This window comes from Anabrus simplex, chromosome 5, assembly GCF_040414725.1.
Source record: "Anabrus simplex isolate iqAnaSimp1 chromosome 5, ASM4041472v1, whole genome shotgun sequence".
In the NCBI taxonomy this organism is placed as follows: Eukaryota; Metazoa; Arthropoda; class Insecta; order Orthoptera; family Tettigoniidae; genus Anabrus; species Anabrus simplex.
In genome coordinates, this window is record NC_090269.1 from 42820636 (window position 1) to 42837391 (window position 16756).

At 41.1% G+C, this 16756-nt stretch overlaps 1 protein-coding gene across 2 annotated transcripts in view; it reads right to left on the reverse strand.

The window, feature by feature from the left end:
• Positions 1-16756, reverse strand: part of LOC136873716 (BTB/POZ domain-containing protein 2) — a 770371-nt gene that overhangs the window by 107319 nt on the left and 646296 nt on the right. The window contains exon 1 of one of the 2 annotated variants that reach the window (XM_067146855.2): positions 7847-7984. The exons of the other annotated variant lie outside the window; for it this stretch is intronic. The gene's annotated coding sequence lies outside the window, so the exon portion shown is untranslated. Of the gene's footprint in view, positions 1-7846; positions 7985-16756 lie in introns of those variants that run through there. 2 annotated transcript variants of the gene reach the window in all.

Genomic DNA, 16756 nt, shown 5'->3' on the forward strand with positions numbered 1-16756 from the left:
GCAGTAGTAATACTAGTAGTAAAGTAATTTCACTGTTATTAGTGTTGTCCACCTCTGTCGTGTAGTGGTTATCGTGATTAGCTGCCACGCCCGGAGGGCCGGGTTCGATTCCCGGCTCTGCCACGAAAGTGGAAAAGTGGTACGAGGGTTGGGACGGCGTTAACTCAGCCCCAGGAGATCAACTGAGTAGAGGCGGGTTAGATTCCCTCCTCAGCCATCCTTGAAGTGGTTTTTCGTGGTTTCCCATTTCTCCTCCAGGCAAATGCCGGGATGGTACCTAACTAAAGGCCACGGCACGCCGCTTCCTTCCTTCTTTCTTGTCTATCCCTTTCACTCTTTCCATACCCTCCACAAGGCCCCTGTTCAGCATAGGTACTGGTACTGTACTCTCCAACCCAAAGTCTCACGTTCCAGGACACTGCCTTAGAGGCGGTAGCGGTGGGATCCTTCATTGAACCCGAGGGAAAAACCAACCCTGGAAAGTAAACAGTTTAAGAAAGAAAGAGAGAGAAAGAGAAAGAAAGAAAGAAAGAAAGAAAGAAAGAAAGAAAGAAAGAAAGAAAGAAAGATATTGGTATTGACGCTGCTGTTTTGGTCAATTATTAGTGAACTCGTCTTAACCTACCCAGCATGATTGTATAGGAATATATTACGGAAAGAAGTCCGGAATACGAAATGAGTTACCATCCCTGGTCTAAGGTTCATATGGTAGGAGATCGAATCTAAAATGTTTGTCTCTATCGAGCACTGGAAACATGAGAATGTTGTTTTATCTAAAAACGTTATCTTATGGTCATTACCGCCCCATCGTTGAGTACAATAATCTCGAAGTTGCGGATGTCATTAGGATCAGTTCTTCCGTCGATTATGTAAATCTAATTACTGTTATCAGGACGTGCCATACATCCCAGTTTTCTACCACCGGGAGACATGTTAATCGAGTGCTGGCTTTTCACCAAGGTGCTCGCGGTTCCAATCCTGGCCAATATAGGTGGCAATTTTGAAACCAATTACCACGTTCCTTGGTTCGGATCCTATTTTAGGAAACGCCACAAGGTGTCAGAATTTTGTCCCGCACGAGTTCTTTAACAGTCTGAAGGCAATGATCCGGAGTTGTGTCATTAAAAAAAAAGAATCCTCAAATGCCACTGACCTTATTCGAGACACACACACAATTATGAAGGGTTGTAGTAAGGCATGCTTTCCTGTGTTCACGTTCTGTGAACAGTAAAGTAGTTAAACTAGTATAAATGTGTCCATTTCTTATCCGTAACACGTAAATAGGTGAAAGTGAAGCAGTCTATCAGGTGTTTCTTGCCGTTACAGTACTGTGTTGGCTGTCTACGTGTGTTAGATTACAGTGACTTGTTCCCCTTACAAGTACGTCCAATGTTCTGCCGAATGCTGCGGGCAAACCTACTTAAGCTTACATAACAAACATATGTGCTATATTATGTGTGTTTGAGATTACGGGCGAGGCGTCGTTGAAGGTATTAATTATAAGGTGACGTGTCCATAAATGACATTTATGTTTGTAGGTAACCCATGAGTGAATTTTCGAGAAAATCGGTGAAAATTTTCAAATTCAGTTGATCTCCTGAGGCTGAGTTAACGCCGTCCCAACCCTCGTACCACTTTTCCACTTTCGTGGGAAAAAATACTGACAAAGACTTTTGTTTCAGGACAACAATGGTGAATAAGGAAAACCGAACTGGAAGTACTCTATGGATTTCTAAATAACGTCTCTGAAATGAAAAACAACAGGTTAAGGTGGTTAGATATGAGGTCTGTCAAGAAAATCTACAAAGTGAATTCGGGTGACAGAAAATGGAAATGAAGAACTCAAAAAAAAAAAAAAAAAATGGCTGGGTGATGTGCAGGAGGATTTAAGAAAGATGGGAATAAGAAGATGGAGGAAGCGTGCTGAAGATCGTGAAGATTGGGCTACAACTGTCAAAGAGGTCAAGGCACTATTAGGGCTGTAGTGCCGAGAAATAAGTAACGTAGATTTGCGAGGTGGCCCACTTATTAGTGAAATCACTATTCATTGCTTGTAAATTTAGCTGATCTATTTTTCCGTAGGGCCACCGTGACTCAGACGACAGTGCGTCGGCCTCTCACCGCTGGATACCGTGGTTCAAATCCCGGTCATTCCATGTGAGATTTGTGCTGGACAAAGCGGAGGCGGGACAGGTTTTCTCCGGGTACTCCGATTTTCCCTGTCACCTTTTATTCCAGCAATACTCTCCATTATCACTTCATAGCATTTATCATTCATTAATAAATCACTTTGGGAGTGGCGACCCCATTGTAATAATAGCCTATATATGGTTCATTCATTGTATCCCTGACCTGGTCAAAGACTGGAATAGGTTTTCATTTTCACTGTGGTTTAAGACACCTCTAGCACTAAGGGGTGGGGGTAGTAAGAGGGTGACATGTATAAATAATCGAAAACTAGGCTACCAATATTACTGTCGAATCTATAATTTTAAAGGTGTGTGTGGGTGAGAAGTGGTGAAAAAGAAAATGTCCAAAATGACCAAGATTAGTGCTGAATCCAGTTTCCCGGGTCGCCACTAGGCTGATTGGTTACAGTCCCAATGACAACTGGAAACGTGTACCTCATATCAACAGCGCAACACGTAAATCACTTATTTTTGTTATTTATTTGAAAGGATAATATACTTCCTAGACAATCTGGGCTGCCAAAAGGATATATCACGCGAAACTAAATAATCTAAAACTAATCCTTAAAATTAACCACATGACAATAACTACAAAATAGTTCGTTAAATATCGGTCATCGTCACAATAAAGCAATCAACGAAAGTTCACAATAATTAATAGGTAATAGAAATCGTAAGAGTAAAAGCTACCTGGGCAGAGTCGGGTGCGCCCGGGTACTGCATATGGGTCTACTGTCTAATCAAGCAAGACAAAACAATAACACAGACAGAAAAATGTCGATATTTAAAAAAAAAATGTTCGAATATAAGTTTCCAGACATATTAACGAAAGGGTGAAAAAAACAAAGTTCATGACAAACATAAGTGATGCCCCGCAAAATATGTAAAACAAACTGGTTTAAATACTTAAGAGAGCGGATAACGAATGACACAAAAGAAAAAATAGCTATAGAAACTAGAGTGCACAAAATGGAATGGATGTTTCACGTGACAAAAAATACATATAACAAAAAAATCCTTATCCTGGAACACAAAATTGAGACACTACCAAACAGTAGTCAGACCTGAAAATTTATATGCGACAGAATCACTTAAACTAACAAGAATTGGAGGTCTCGAAAAACTAGAGAAGTTTGAAAGAAGAATTTTGAGAAAAATACAGGGAGCTAAACGAAATAAGAATGCAGAATACAGGTTAAGACCAAACAGAGAGCTATATTTGAAAATTGAAAAACTAAATGACGTAATGAGGAAAAGACTACAATTTTTTGGACACGTTTACAGAATGGATGACAACAGACTAACCAAGCGCATCTTCAACCTTCTGAATAGTTACAAATTAATCTAAACACACATGGTTCATTGAAATTGAGCAAGACATGAAAATGCTGGAATTAAAACAGATACAGTCAAAAACAGAAAACTTTTAGAGCAGCAGTTCAAAAGGCAGCATTTCAGGAGCGGAAGAAACCAACAACTAGAAGAAAGTGGACTCAAGAAGAGAAGGAACGACACTCTCGAAGGATGAAGGAAATTTGGAAGCAAAGGAAATCGAACACAATGAAAAGTAACCAAAGTTGATTCATCGTACCCTCCAAATGGGTCATTCGAAAGAAGAAGAAGAAGAAGAAGAAGAAGAAGAAGAAGAAGAAGAAGAAGAAAGGGAGTAAGTTTGGCAATCATGCAGGCTATATTAGTAACGTAGTGTTGTATGGCAAAGAGTGATAAAACTCATTGAGACTTCAATACACAATGCCTCAAAGTGAAACTCGTACACTGAAGTATAAGCTTGTATTGATCATGGCAATAAGGTAACTATGATGAAAAGTGAAACGAAATCTGGATTGTCTAATTACGTATACATTACAGATTATGTACTGAAAATACCTATCACGTGGAACTATACATTAAATAGGGTGAAATAAATAGTTCGTGTGAGGTGTCTGCATAACAGGTCAAAATGAAACTCGTACAGTACATTGCTGATATAAATGTAAACAGTACGCGGCCTATCCACTCCCTCATTCCTACTCAGCCTTGTGCCCCGGTTAGTTAGACGTGCTTCATTTCAAGATCTGCTTACAGTACGTACGGAACAGTACAAATTAATGTTATTTGCTTTACGTCCCACTAACTACTTTTTAAGGTCTTCGGAGACGCCGAGTTCTTTTTACGTGCCAGTAAATCTACCGACACGGGGCTGTCGTATTTGAGCACCTTCAAATACCACCGGACTGAGCCAGGATCGAACCTGCCAAGTTGGGATTAGAAGGCCAGCGCCTTAACCGTCTGAGCCACTCAGCTCGGCAGTACAAATTAATGGAATGGGACGTCAGAATGGATAAGCTTCACTGGAGGAACGTCAACCTATCATCCACCATCATAGTGAAGATAAATCTCTACGAGAAATAGCCAAAGTCGTAAATAGATCGCATTCCACTGTACAGGACATCATAAAACGTTTCAAAGAATGAAGTGTTAGTCAACAAGGCAAGAGAGAACTCCAGAAAGATTTTTCCCTCGGACTCAGCGAGGGATCCCACCTCTATCGCCTCAAGAGCAGTGTCCTGAAGCTTCAGACTCTGGGTCGGGGGATGTCCAGTACCTCGCCGGCCTCACCTGCTTTGCTGAACAGGGGGGCCTTGTGGAGGGATGGGAATATTGTAAGGGAAAGGCAAGGAAGAGGGAAGGAAGCGGCCGTGGCCTTAAGTTAGGTACCATCCCGGCATTTGCCTGGAGGAGAAGTGGGAAACCAGAGAAAACCACCACGAGGATGGCTGAGATGGAAATCGAACCCACCTTTACTCAGTTGACCTCCCGAAGCTGAGTGGACCCCGTTTCAGCCCCCGTACTTTTTTTCAAATTTCGTGGCAGAGCTGATAATCGAACCCGGGTGTCCGGTGGTGACAGATAATCACGCTAACCACTACACCACAGAGGCGAACCTAAGTAGACTTTAGAGGGTGAAAAGTGGTTAGGAAAGACATGTAATCCTGAAACAGTGAGAAATGTGTTGCGGAAACATAATTATCTAGGAAGAAACCTTTCATTAGCGAACTCAACAGACGGAAGAGAGTCGCATTTGCTAAGAAACACCAAAGTAAAGATTCTGAATTTTGGAAAATGGTTCTCTTCACTGACGAGCGTAAGACAAACCTCTTTGGATCCATTGGGAGGACTTATGTGTAGCGTAAGCCAAATACCGAACTTCAAGAGAAGAATGTACTACCATCTAGGGAACGTGGCGATGGGTCTGTATGGTTGCTAGTGGGGTGTGTAACTTAGCTCATAGATGACATTATGGAACAACCATGTATATTTAAACATCATACAGAGGAATGTGTAATCCAGTGCTCAAAACCTTGGGAATGGTAGTACATTCAAATTTTTATCAGGATAATGATCTGAAACACCAGGCTCTGAAAGTTTGCACCTGGCGCAAAGGTATTAGAAACACCACCTCAATCACCGGATACTAATGGTCTTACCTCAAAGCTAAAGTATAGCAACACTCTACCAAAAACAAAAGTGACTTGAAAGCATTTTTAGAAGAACAGAACAGGATTCCTGTGTCTTACCGTGAAAAGCCAGTGAAATAAATACCGAGGAGATTGAGGTACGTTATAAACAATAAAGGGTTTAGTAAAAAGTATTAATTATTCCGATTCGTATTCTATTTCCAACATCTAGGCAACTGTAGCAAAAGACAATAATTGTGTTTCAGTAAGAAAGTGTACGGGTTTTATATTGAGACAAAAACTGTTCTATTGCGACAAAATGTAATTTTCTGTTGCATTGTTCCAAATTATGAATTCCTAAGTATAGACTGCATGAAGATTGTACCCTCCAGTATTATTAGATATTGATTTTGATAGTGTACAACATGTTGTTTTTCTTTATTTTCTGTTTTACACGACATTATATCACTGTACGAGTTTCACTTTGAACAACTGTATCCTCCAACTTTGCCTCAACAGTTTAAATGCCATCTGTCTGTCTTACATTCATTTAGCATACGAACACGATTTTTATTTAATAACAGTGCATTTTCATTCCCATTGCATTTTCTAGTTTCGAACTTCCATGTTATTCTTCTGCCCATGTTTCTTTCAGCTCAGATGTTACGTTCTCTGCGAGATTCCATTTGCCTTAATGCGCCGACCTCGAGTGTTCTCCCTCCATTCTACTAATAGTCAAACACATTAAAAGTTCATGAGGACCGACATTCTAAAACCCCTTAAGCTTAGTGACTATCGACACAACATCAGTTTGCACTAAAAATTAGCACTGTAACTTTCGACATTAATTAGGTCACCAGCTGTCCAACACTGGGCATCGCATAGTTGATATAAGACGTCCTAAGAGTTATCTCACCGACGGGCACGTGAGAACCGCTCATGCAATCGCTCCAGGCGGCTTTGTTTTGTAAACAAAAGTAGGTCTGCTCGCAACGTTATACTGCCCATGAAGAAGGCAGAAACTAACGCCAATACAATGCTCCTACTGTATTTTTAGCACCATATGAGCATTAGGTCTACGGTTCAAATCCGGACCTAGATGACAGGGCGTCCATCCTGATTTCAGCAATGTGGCATAGCTTTGCCCTAAGTTGTAGCTCGGGTTTTAATAACGACACAATGTAAAAAAAAAACCTGAGACGGTAAATTTACTGGGAGCGTTATAACACCCGCCTCAGAACTTGAGGTAATTACGTGGGTGTACGTGAAGAGTAACTTGACTTTGGTAATATTTATCTCAGATCACTAGAATTGTCCCAAAAATAATTTTCCACAGCAGTAACACACGCCCCCTCTGCACAAAGACCCGAGTAAGGCCAACACCTGATGGCTCAATTTGTCCTTTATCTCCCCAGATTATGGAGAATACCGTATGCGCTAAAAATTGCTTCTGCTATGTATCAAATGAAATAAGCCAGAGAATCCTTTCAAGTCTATCGAGTAACAAGTAACGCAAAGAACAATGTATTTATCTACAGTACAGTTAATTTCATATATACCGTACGCGAGTTTTAAATCGTGAGCCTATTTTTCTCGCAGTACCCACGACATTAATATTTCACGTTATGATAACTTAAAAATTCTCTACAACACTCAAATAGAATGCTATACCATTCTACCTTTTGTCAACTTATGGCTCAACGCAACTGCCGTTGTTTATATCTACTGATATCAGTTTTATTATTGTTCAATCCTCCTCCAACTTTTAATTTTAATCTCTTACTTCACTCAGAAACTAAGGGAAATGTCTGCAGCTCTAAAGGTGTTTCACTCATCTACTTTATTCTGTAAAACCATATTTCAAAGGCATCTTTACTTCGCCATTCAAATCCAATATTTCCACGTTGCTCCTCATTTCTGCTACAATGTTTTTAACATACGCATAACAAACATGATATACTACAGTTTATGGGAATTCATGGAGTACACCAAAAAGATTTATTTCCTAATCTAATTTTCCAAAGACTGTGCCCAAGCCTTACATGTTATATTGTACAAATGACAGTAGGAAGTCGCCAAGAAATTCTCAAGGAAACGCCCCTAACATTCACGGAAATTTGTTATCATTTTTGACAACTTTCCTTAAAAGTTGCACCTTTGCACGATATAAGAGATCCGTTATAGAAAGAGAGAACTTACCGCTACTCCTGTCACCTGCTACTGTCCACCTAGCATCAATCCCGCTGTCACTGAACACAACACTACACCACTGTGTCGACTGCATTCACTTGCTTCTCTGTGTTCACTTCGCACGTGCGAGCTCACGACTGTAGCCGGTGCGACCGCTTGCAGTTCGTTCTAAATCAGCCTCCGCCCACCTGCCATTGGCTGCCGCACTGGTGGGGGTGATTCTCCGAGTGGAGGGGAGAACACGTACCCTCTTTCTATAGAGTTCTCATCCACTTTTGTTATTTTAGGATTTGCCCACATCTGACTCACTTTGACTGAACGTCGAACTCCCAACCTTTCCATTGCCTGAAGCGATTTCTTGTGACATACTCGTAGAATTCGATTAATTTCATTCGATAAGGGAGATGCGTATTTCTTTTATATTTTTTACAAATTGCTTTACGTCGCACCGACACACATATGTCTTATGAGTGGGAAGCAAGCGGCCGTGACTTTAATTAAAGTACAGCCATAGCATTTTTATATCTACTGATATCAGTTATATTATCGTCCAATCCTCCTCCAACCTTTAGTTTTAATCTCTTACTTCCCTCAGAAACTAAGGGAAATGTCTGCATCTCTAAAGGTATCGGCCTATCTTAAGGGCTGCCGACTGTGGGGTTCGAGCCCACTATTCTCCTGAATACTGGATACTGGCCGCGCATAAGCGACTGCAGCTACCAAGGTCGGTAAATGTTTATTTCTTTACCTGAATGGTCAGAACAGCAGCCTTGTGTTCTGGGGGCCCTGGATTCGATTCCCGGTCTGGTCGGGGATTTTAGCCGCATCTGATTAATTCCTCTGGCTCGGGGATTAGGTGTTTGTCTTCGTTTTGATACACATTTCTCCATGTGGACACAACATATCACACTGCAAACCACCACAGAAAGAGGCAGATGTGAACACATCCCTCCACATCGCGCTGGCGTCAGAAAGGGCATCCGGCCGTAAAACCGTGACAGATCCACTAGTATTGCTGAGGCTAAATAGCTGTGAATAGCCAGGAATAATAATAGGAAATGATTACTTACCATGTCATTATGACCCTAATAAAAGGGACAATTAAAAATATGACACATCGAGTTGGCTGTGCGATTTGGGTCTCGTAGCTGTGATGGTGGGAGATGGTGGGTTCGAATTCCATCTTCGGCAGCCCTGAAGATGGTTTTCTTCCTTTTTTATTTTTGGTTAGTGGTTTAACGTCGCGCTAACACTTCAAAAGTTTTCGGTGACGCAGGGAAGGAAAAGGGTTAGTTAAGACTGGGAAGGTACTAGTCATGGTCTTAATTAATATACAGCTCCAGCATTTGCCTGGTGGGAAAATAGGAAATCACCAAAAACCTCTTTCAGGACTGCCAACAATGGTTTTCGATCCCACAACTTCCCCATTGCAAGCTCATAGCTGCGCGACCCTAACCGCACGTCCAGATAGGTCGGTTTTTCGCCATTTATAAACCATGCAAAATCTGGGGTTGTACCTTAATTAAGGCCACGGCCGCTATCTTCCCAATTCTAGCCCTTTCTCATCTTTTCATTGCCGAAAATCTTCAGTGCGTTAGTGCGGCGTTAAACATCAATAATAATAATAATAATAATAATAATAATAATAATAATAATAATAATAATAATAATAATAATAATAATAATAATAATAATAATAATAATTTCTTAATCCGTTTACCATCCAGGGTTGTCTTTTCCCTCGGACTCAGCGTGGCATCCCACCTCTAGCGCCTCAAGGCAGGGTCCTGGAGCATGAGACTTTGGTTCGGGGGATACAATTGAGAAGGACGACCAGAACATCACCCAGGCAGCCTCACCTGCTATGCTGAACAGGGGTCTTGTGGGGGGGGGGGGGGAAGTAGAGATCGGAAGGGATAGACAAGGAAGAGCGAAGGAAGCGGCCGTGGCCGTAAGTTAGGTACCATCCCGGCATTTGCCTGGAGGAAAAGTGGGAAACCGCGGAAAACCACTTCGAGGATGGCTGAGGTGGTAATCGAATCACCATCTACTCAGTTCACCTACCGAAGATGAGTGGACCCCGTTCCATCCCTCGTACCGCTTTTCAAATTTCGTGGCAGAGCCGGGAATCGAACTCGGACCTCCGTGGGTGGCTGCTAAACACACTAACCACTACACCACAGAGGCGGATAAAAATAATAATAATAATAATAATAATAATAATAATAATAATAATAATAATAATAATAATAATGGCAGAGAGAGGAAACACAAATGGATTGTTGGTCATCACTCGGCACATTGGAGAACGAATAAGAACGGAGAACGTCTTACAGACTTCTGTAAAACCTTTGTCTTAAAACTAATGTCTACGCATTTTGCGAGACCCCCACATAAGAAGAAAACGTGGAAATCACCAAACCCGTTATTGGGTGAATTCCAGATCGATCACGTCGCAATCTCCAGAAAGAATATGTGTGAGATCCAAAATGTTAGAGTACGGAAGGGAGTTGTCGACTCGGGCCACTACCTAACGCAAATCAAAGTGAGATTCCAACCCAACAGATGCAGACCTAAACACAAAAAATCTCTAAGAGTTGATCCAGAATGTCTTCGACAGAACGCCACGACCTTTCTACAAGACATACGAGAGCAGGACCCCAAGGACTGGCCAGGCCTTCGTAAAACACTTCAGACATCAGCCATGAAATTAGGACAGCCTTCAAGGAAACGCAAACATAGGTGGTGGAACACGATCTGTGATAAAGCCATTGATGAACGGATGAAAGCATGGAATCAGTGGAATGGACATTAAACAACTAAGAGATGGGAGACATTCCTAAAAGTTCAGAAAATCTCCTCAAAAATAATCCGCAGGGAGAAACGAGCCTATGACAAAAATAGACTCATAGAAATCGAACGAGATTTCCTTAGAAACAACTCCAGGAATTTCTACAAGACCTTCCGTGAGAATTTATCTAGTTATCAACCACCATCTTTATGTTTCCGTCGAGCAAATGGAACATTAGAAACGAACACCAAAGAGAACTGCACCATTCTAGCTGACTACTTCCGAGACCTACTCAATTGTGATCCTCTAAAGGAAAGACTGAACTTTGAAAAGCCCATGCCCAACCCCGATTCACAGCCACCGACAATACAGGAAATAGCAGAGATCATACGATCGCTTAAAAATAACAAAGCTCCTGGAGAGGATGGCATCACTGCGGAGATGTGTAAACTTGGAGATGATCTTGTAAGCAAAATTCATGCAATCCTAGTAGAAATATGGGAAACGGAAATGATTCCACAGGATTGGAAGTGTGCATTAATACACCCATTGCACAAGAAAGGTGACAAGGCAGATCCAAACAACTATAGAGGCATATCTCTACTGCCAATCGCATACAAAATTCTTTCCAAAGCTCTCTTGAACCGGTTAGAAAAACAGACAGATCATCTGATTGGCGAGTACCAAGCGGGTTTCAGGAAAGGTCGATCATGTGCAGAACAAATATGGAACTTGAAGACGATATTAAGGATTCGCCGAAGTGCCAGCACGATAGTCACCTTCGTGGATTTTAAGAAGGCGTATGACTCTGTGGACAGACAGACAGTATTTGATACTCTAGAAGAACTCAGAGTGGACAAGAAGACCAGAGCACTTATCCAGCAGACCCTCACAAATACGATCTCTAAAGTGAAATTCCTTGGAGAAATCTCTGAGCCTTTTGAAATATGTACGGGCGTTCGTCAAGGTGACAGCATCTCCCCTATTCTGTTTAACTTAGTTCTAGACAAAGTTATTAGAGAGTGGGAAAAGGATATCAAGGGTGTGAACATCGGAAATTTGGGAAGCAAGGTCAATGTGAAATGTTTAGCATTTGCTGATGATCTCGCAATCATTACTAAGACCAAGGATGAAACAAGGTATGCCATACAGAGACTACACAATATAGCATCAAAGGCAGGCCTCCAGATATCCTACGAGAAAACCAAGTACATGGAAAATCTACGTCAAAATAGCAAAAGAACTCCGCTAGAGATGGAAAACGGCACAATTTCACAGGTGCCCTCCTTCAAATACCTTGGAGAAATTATACTACCATCAGGATTAGACAGTAGTGCCAATGTAGAAAGAAACACCAAACTACATAAGGCATACAGACTGACGTGGAATTACTACAACAAAAGTCATATCGCGTAATGCAAAATTACGACACTACAAGACAGTTGTATTGCCCGAAGCTTTATATGCCTCAGAAACCATATGCTTAGGTGGTCACTCTAAAATTACAGAAATTGAAAAGCAAGAGCGGAAAATTCTCAGGAAAATTTATGGTCCTACGAGAGAAAATGGAATGTGGATTAAGAGGAGAACAGCGGACCTCTACTCCTTCACCGACAGGTTTACTGATGCTGTACGGAAAAGGCGCCTTAATTTCTATGGCCATATCTACAGAATGAACAGCGACAGACTAACTAAAATATTATTCAAAGTAGGCCTAATCAACTCAAAGAAGATCAAAATAAAATGGCTAGAAGAAACTAAGGCGGACCTCCAAGAAATAAATATCACAGACGACATCATGGAAAATCGTGGAGCTTTTAGAATAAAAGTAGCCAATCATAAATTTAGGGAGAAACCAAAAAAGACAACTGGTAGGAAGTGGTCGACAGAACGCAAGATGCAACACAGTGCATTCATGAAGAGTTTTTGGGAGGATAAGAAGGCACAAACCATCAAACCAACTAACAAGTTGAAACGTGCTCTATGAATGGGCATAACGAAGAAATAATAATAATAATAATAATAATAATAATAATAATAATAATAATAATAATAATAATAATAATAATAATAATAATAATAAAGGTTAGCTGAACTTCAGGATGTCCACATCTTTAAACGCATTGGCCAACAAGGCTAAAAATTGAAATACACATGAACGACGAGCAATTAAGGCACTTTCTCGATAAGAACTTGGAAAATGTACTCGTAGCTTTCGGAGGTCCAAGGTTCGAATCTCAGCACTAACAGATGTCTGGTAGTGTGGTGCTTGGGATGATTTCTATTCAAGAGCACCAAGTGATACGGCGTTATTTAAGCTATTGCAAGGTAGACGACACAGCGTTATCGCTATTAAATATTCTCCTATGCCATGGATCTCAGTCAAGGATTGAACCTGCTGTTACCGAGCGAATTTGCCGTGAGTTTAAAGTCGCTCAACTGTGAGCTTCCATTCGGGCGATAGTGGGTTCGAACCCCACTGTCAGCAGCCCTGAGGATGGTTTTCCGTGGCTTCCCATTTTCACAACAGGCAAATGCTGAGTCTGTAGCTTAATTAAGGCTACGGCCGCTTCCTAGCCTATCTGTGTCGGTCGGTGCTGTCCGACTCGTTGGCTGAACGGTCAGCATACTGGCCTTCGGTTCAGAGGGTCCCGGGTTCGATTCCCGGCCGGGTCGGGGATTTTAACCTTAATTCGTTAATTCCAATGGCACGGGGCTGGGTGTATATGTTGTCTTCATCATCATTTCATCCTCATCACGACGCGCAGGTCGCCTACGGGAGTCAAATAGAAAGACCTGCTCTTGGCGAGCCGAAGCCGTCCTGGGATATCCCGGCACTAAAAGCCATACGACATTTCATTTCATTTTGTGTCGATGCGACGTTATAAAACTGCTGTCTTGTGAGCATACTATCAACGCCCGACCAGTAGGATCGGCTGCAGGTGATATAGTATGGTTGGACAGCAGTCTTCATGGCAGGCCCAAAATCCTGTAGGACACAACTTTAATGCCTTTCTGTACTTTATTCCAATTCCAAGACACTTCGGTTCCTTGGCTAAATGGTCAGAGTAGTGACCTCCAGCTGATATCCACGGCTGTGTTTGTTTTCGTATGAACGAACATCCTCATTTATGTCCAACATATAACCATAGAAACACACAATAGTGTATGCATGCCTCCATACAGGGTTGGCGTCAGTGAAGTCATCCTGCCGTAATACTGGGCCAAATGCATACACAGTCCCGTCACTAGTAGTTGAGATAAGGTCAGGAAGTATAAGATTTCAATTCCGAGTTAGCTATCGCAAGCCTAGGTTTTTGACTTGATTTTATTTACGATACAATACGATTTGATTTTTTTGTTTAACATTCAATGTTCGGTGTCGATGAATTAGGGAAAGAAGCAGCCATGGCCGTAAAGTACAGCCCCGCGGTGAAAATGGGAAACCAAGGAAAGCTATCTTCAGGCCTGCCTGCAGTGATGTTCAAGCCCACGATCTCCCAACTGGGAAATAACAACTACATGAACTAATTGGTGTAGTTAAATTCTGACAAATTCGATTATTTTTACATAGGCCTACTACCTCGAATTACAGAACAATCCCCGGGTCGTCAGATGCTCAAATGTATCCCAGACACTTAACAAAAACCTTACAAGGGCTGCACTCGGCCTTGGTATATTAACTTGGCCAAGATAGCGAACAACAAAATACTGCGTAGCAACTAAACATATACACTGATACACAGTCATAAACTTGTGTGATCTGTGGCGCCTGCAATTCTTTGTGGAACACAGTGGCGTTTGCTGGTATCAAGAAGTGGGCTACCACTAGATTTACGCTACCCCTTTTCGATAGTCGGCTTAGGGAACATCAAGTCTTAAGCATTTTGAGCTGCATCCAACAGCCAACGGAGCTGCCCGCTGTGTTGTCAAGGCTGCTTCACAAGCTACTGCCCTGGCCTCTGCCACCGCCAATACTCAACACCTGATCAATCGAGTTGGTAGCCTAAGGTTTAGCAAGTTGAAGTCCAGCTTTGAGGCTAAAGGGATAGAATGCTTGCCTTTGGTCTGACGGCCCCGGTTCAATTTTCAGAATCGACCCCCTCATACTGTTAATTCCCCTGGCTTGGGAACTGGGTGTTTATGACGTCTTCGCCATTCATTTTATCCTTATTAGGTCACCACCAAGCCTATGTAGATGCCATGCACCATTACAATTATTATTATTATTATTATTATTATTATTATTATTAGCATCATCATCATAATCGTTAAATAACAATGTTGAATTTTACAGCGGTCGTACCCATCGTTCAATGGTTAATTATCTTCCTCGGAAGATCAGTGGTGGTGTCCGACCCATGATCAGCTCAGCAGTTTAACCCGCGGGAAAGGTCCGAAACTTTAATATGTAACCTTTTTCTCTAAAATGTAAGTTCTGGCGGCTTATGTAAAAACTTATAAAATCTGTACCTGTAATTCGGGGATAGAGAGTGATTTACCCTCTCGAGCTCCCCTTCATTTTGGTTTTGAGGTGACTACGTTTTGGTAATGATTTTCTTCCCCTCCTTAATGTTTTAAATTTCTTTCTTAGACGGGTCACTTCCATAATTTGGGAATAGCCCCTGTTTCATCGGCCTAGTCTCTATTAGGTTTTAAGAATCTGCATAGAGGAGTGCAAGTATTCGCCTCCTTTCATTTCGTGCTTGGGCCATTTATTTAACTGTTATTTCTTTTACACGAAGGCCCTGTAGGTTGGGAACGAGATACCCCTGTTTCATTTTTGTAAATTGTGCCTTGATGGCAAGTTATGGTAAGGTCTGATATTGCCTTGAATAGGCTTGAAAAACTGAGAGCGTGTCAGCTCTTTTCTAGTATTGTAAAAGTGCCCCTAGGAGGCTTGACATGGTAAATTACGGAGCTGGTGCTCCATGTTTTAGGGGATTTCTGCCCTTTGAACAAATCATTGTTTGTTAATGCTGAGCTAGGAGCTCAAACTTGTAAAACTAGGGGCTTGTAGCCCAAAAGTGTTATAATTCTGAAATCTTGGATCCTTCCTAGTCTTGTTTCTTCACCTAGTCAAAAGTTGTTAGATTTTTGTTGTTGTTAATTGTTAAAACTCAGAAAATATAACCTTTGTTAAAGTTTTAAATTAACTTTGATTTGGTAGTTAGACCCATTCATCCCGGCACCTTCTCTGACCTCTGCTGATCCACGGTAACAAGTATTATTATTATTATTATTATTATTATTATTATTATTATTATTATTATTATTATTATTACGCATTCGGTGGGGACACCGAAGGCCACGTTATGTTTTGTTATATTTGGCACTGGGCTTTACTTTCTACTGAGCCCAGAATTCCCTCACTTTTTCTGAGTGGGTCTGCTTTCGTTCGTCTGTCCAAGGGACACCGTGTCTTCTTTTCGGTTGTTCGTTTCGGTTCAGCCCGTTCGTCACTATCTTTTTTCGGAAAAGACCTCTGTCAAAGGCGTTTGATCTGTAGCACTTGTAGGTCTTCTTTGGTGTTTCTAAACCAAGGCATCGTGGTTTTTGAATAATCTTTCTCTTTATCTCAAACAAGTGAAATATCTGTTTGGTCAACCTGTTTCCATCGATTATTATTAAGGTTCAGAGGTTAAGGAAATGTCATATTTCATTCCTCATATCATTTTACCCGAAACCTGAAAAAGAACTGTAAATATCGATCCCTGACCCCGTTTAAAATAATTTTATGGTGCATATAAATGCATATTTTGGTCATTTTATGGTTTTGGTAGTATTTTCCTCATTTTATAAGGTCATATTTGGTTATATTTTGAACATTTTTGTTTAAATTGAGGTGGCGTTTTTAACAAGGTACACGTTATCTGCGTCGATTTTCAAACACAGGATTTCGAAATACAGTAGTCTAGTAGAAGTATTTTTCTTTATTTTCCCAAAAGATACAGGCAGCAGGTTTAGAAGTCGTAAATCGGAGAAGAAGACGTTGTACGAATGTACACCGAAAGATACCAAAAAGCATGCCAATACTTCATTTTTGGTTACTTTTTAGGAAAACAGAACGAGAACTGTAACGGTTATGATAATTAATGAATTTATAAAGTGTTAATTTATTTACGCAC